We start from the raw sequence: 4570 nt of genomic DNA on the forward strand, positions 1-4570 counted from the left end.
TGCTATTTCTTATTGGAGAGACACCACTAGTGAACTGTGGACCCCGGTCCATTCTTTTACATCTGAATACAATCTATGGCAATCATTGTTCTCTACTGTTCTTTGCAAACAAATATCATTTTCCATACCATACGATTAATCCTTTGTTTACAGCAAGCCGGTGAGATTGACAACCTCACTGTTAAGTTGGGGCAAAGTATTTTGATTGTGTTGTGCAGGTTCCAAGTTAGCACCGGAATCCCTGGTGTTGCGACGCACTACACTCCGCCACCAACAACCTTCACGTGTTCCTTGACTCCTACTGGTTCGGTAAACCTTGGTTTCTTACTGAGGGAAACTTGCTGCTGTACGCATCACACCTTCCACTTGGGGTTCCCAATGGGCGTGTGCTTTACGCGTTAACAAGCTAATTTCTGGCGCCGTTGCCGGGGAGATCAAGACACGCTGCAAAGGGAGTCTCCCACTTCCAATCTCTTTACTTTGTTTTTGTCTTGCTTTACTTTATTTTATTTATTGCTTTGTTTGCTTTCTCTCGCATTTTACGTACTCGTACTTTATTTATCTTCTATCATAATCTTGATCAATACTATTGTAAAGCATATGAGATGAATGAAGTGATTCGAAGCAATCACTACAAGAAAAGTTGCCATGGCCGACAAAGTTGAAGTCGCGCCGTGGTTGCTGGTGTACCATGGCCGACGATTTTGGGTCCCTCCGTGGTGCATGTCAAAACTTTTTTTTTTCTCGTTTTTGAGGCCACCTAGCCCGACGAAAGCGGCCAAAACGTCGCGTATGGTGGCCCGGGACGTGGTGCATCTCGAAATCTCAGGTTCGCCGGCCGAGTCAACGCAAATCCGCACCGCCGAGGGATGTAGGGCCCAGATGGCAGCCTCTCTGGCATTGTTTTTTTTCTAGATCGCGCCATCTCGTTCAACGTTCTCCGATCGAGCCGTTTACGATGCAGGATCATGGGTCCCGCATGTCATCCTCTATGAACCAAAATTCTTTCTATTCTTGGATTTTTTTGACCCCCGATTTACGGCTACTTCCTTTTTCTTTTGATCCCTTGCCGCCTTGGAAACGTTGAGACCGCTGCTGCTAAATGGGACCCGCATGTCATCCTCTATGTGCAATCAACTTTCTTTTCTTGGAGTTTTTTTTGGCACCTCATATTTGGTCACTTGCCTTTTTTTTCGATCCCCTGCCGCCTCTCAAACGGTGATACCGCTGCTGCTAAATGGGACCCGCATGTCATCCTCTATGTACTATAAAACTTTCTTTTCTTGGATTTTTTTTGGCACCTCATATTTGGTCACTTGCCTTTTTCTTTCGATCCCCTGCCGCCTCTCAAATGGTGATACCGCTGCTGCTAAATGGGACCCGCATGTCATCCTCTATGTACTATAAAACTTTCTTTTCTTGGATTTTTTTTGGCACCACATATTTGGTCACTTGCCTTTTTCTTTCGATCCCCTGCCGCCTCTCAAACGGTGATACCGCTGCTGCTAAATGGGACCCGCATGTCATCCTCTATGTACTATAAAACTTTCTTTTCTTGTATTATTTTTGGCTCCTGATATTTGGTCACTTGCCTTTTTCTTTCGATCCCCTGCCGCCTCTCAAACAGTGAGACCGCTGCAGCTAAATGGGACCCGCATGTCATCCTCTATGGCAATCAACTTTCTTTTCTTGGAGTTTTTTTGGCACCTCATATTTGGTCACTTGCCTTTTTCTTTCGATCTCATGCCACGTTTGAAACGTTGAGGAACCCGCCGGCTCATGGGACCCGCATGTCATCCTCTATGTTCTATAAATTTTTCCTTTGTTGGATTTTTTTCAACCTATGATTTTTGGCTTGCCTTTTTCTTTTGATCCCTGCCCCCTTTGAAACGTTGAGTAAATTGTTGGCTCAAGGGACCCGCATGTCATCCTCTATGTCCATCAACTTTCTTTTCTTGGATTTTTTCACCCCTAATTACTAGCTACTTTCTTTTTCTTTTGATCTCAAGCCGCATTACAAACATTGAGACCATTGCTGCAAAATGGGACCCACATGTCATCCTCTATGTACAATAAATCTTGGATTATTTTTGGCTCCGATATTTGGTCACTTGCCTTTTTCTTTCGATCTCATGCCACCTTTGAAACGTTGAGTAAGCTGCTGGCTCATGGGTCCCGCATGTCATCCTCTACGAACAATAAAAGTTTCCTTTCTTGGAGTTATTTTTGACCCCTAATTTACGGCTATTTGCCTTTTTCTTTTGATCCCATGCCCCCTTTGAAACGATGAGGACGTCATTGTTGGCAGTCGGCCCCACATGTCATCCTCTATGAACAATAAAAGTTTCCTTTGGTGGATTTATTTTTGACCCCTAATTAATTTACGGCTACTTCCTTTTTTTCTTTTGATCCCCCGCCGCCTTGGAATTGTTGAGAATGCTGCCTCATTTTTCTTTTGGTCCCGTGCCGCCTTGGAAACGTTGAGACCGCTGCTACAAAATGGGACCCGCATGTCATCCTCTATGTACAATAAAGTTTCTTTTCTTAGATTATTTTTGGCCCCGATATTATGTCACTTGGCTTTTTCTTTCGATCTCATGCCGACTTTGAAACGTTGAGGATCTTGCTGCCTCATGGGTCCCGCATGTCATCCTCTCGTAACGATAAATGTTTTCTTTTCTTGTATTTTTTTACCAACTGATTTTTGGCTTTTTTTATTTTCGATCCTCGCCGCCTTTGAAACGTTGACGACGCCAGCTGGCTCATGGGTCCCCGATGTCAGCCTCCCGTATAAGAAACATGTGATATTTTATTTTGCAGACAATAAACGTTGTATTTCGCTACGAGCTATTGCAAACGGATAAATTAAATCTTTATATCTACATAAACAAACTTATATGTTGAATCTCCTTGTTTTTTGTTTTTGCGAAGCATAGGACTTTCTGTTTTTTTTTTTTGAGAAAAATCCGACCTTTCCCTGTTTTGGAGTGGGCTGAAATTGTACGAGTCAAAAGGCCCAGCAGATAGTTCGAAGGCCAGATGTCCGTGATACAGCCCAATTGAAATCTTTCTTTTCTTGGATTTTTTTTCACACCTCGATTTCTGGCTACTTCATTTTTCTTTCGGTCTGTGCCGCCTTGGAAGCGTTGAGACCGCTGCTACAAAATGGGACCCGCATGTCATCCTCTATGTACAATAAAGTTTCTTTTCTTGGATTATTTTTGGCTCTGATATTATGTCACTTGCCTTTTTCTTTCAATCTCATGCCGACTTTGAAACGTTGAGGAAGCTGATGGCTCATGGGTCCCGCATGTCATCCTCTATGAACAATAAAAGTTTAGTGTGTTGGATTTATTTTTTTCCCTAATTTACGGCTATTTGCCTTTTTCTTTTGAACCGCTGCCCCCTTTGAAAAGATGACGAAGCAGATTGCAAGTCGGTGCCACATGTCATCCGCGATTAACAAAAAAAGTATCCTTTTCTGGATTTATTTTTGACCCTAATTAATTTACGGCTATTTCCTTTTTCTTTTGATCCCCTGCCGCCTTGAAATAGTTGAGGATGCTGCTGCCTCATGGGTCCCGCATGTCATCCTCTCAGAAAGGTAAATGTTTCTTTTCTTGAATTTGTTTACGAACTGATTTTTGGCTTATTTTTTCTTTCGATCTCCTGCCACCTTTAAAACGTTGACGACGCTGCTGGCTCATGGGTCCCCAATGTCAGCCTCCCCATACTGCAAATCCTCTTTCTGCAAAGGTTGTATTTCTAGATAGATAAGGTGGATTCGAATCTGCCATGGTTCAGGCAGCTCAGGTAAGCCTTCTTGCACTGATTAATGGAAGTAGTGTATAGCAAGGTCAAGACATGTGGCTCGGTGTAATGAATCTATTTGAATCATGTTGTGGGTTCAATCTGATAGTTCTCTAACAGGTCAGCCAAAATAGAAATTAAGTTTTTTTCTAAAACAGAAATGCAAATTAAGATGAACACAAACATTAGTTATCATAATAGCTGATCATACATACATACTTGCTAAGAGCAAAAGCTTGCCAGAGTTTTACCACCCATACAATTAATTAGCAGTTCAGATAAGATAACCTTATATAAGTATAACTACAAATGCATTTGTTAAGGGCTCATGGGGCAACAGAACTAGACAACCGCGAACTTTATGACCAGCATGTCACAGCGGCATCGAAAGATCTTGACCTTCAACTTTGATCCAATGCGAAGTTTGGCACCGTCAATGAACTTTTTCCACCTGGAAGTAACAGCCAAGCGGCCATCTGTGGGACTGACGGAGTACCGTCCCTCCACGGTGAGACCTTCACTCTCCATGACGAGGGATATCTTGCCCCTTCGGCCAGCATTGAGATCCTTGGAGATACTTTTAGGCAATTTCTGATTCAAAGCAAGAGATACCACCAAAAATTAGTCAATGGCACCAATGCACTGAACCATGTGAGACTTTGAGAAGAGAAGACATCAAGATAAGAGCAGTTATGCTGTCATATACTCACGAACATAGCCTTCAGATGCGTCCTGGTCACCACACGGGTGGCCACGGCAA

This window comes from Lolium perenne, chromosome 3 (assembly GCF_019359855.2).
Source record: "Lolium perenne isolate Kyuss_39 chromosome 3, Kyuss_2.0, whole genome shotgun sequence".
NCBI lineage: Eukaryota > Viridiplantae > Streptophyta > Magnoliopsida > Poales > Poaceae > Lolium > Lolium perenne.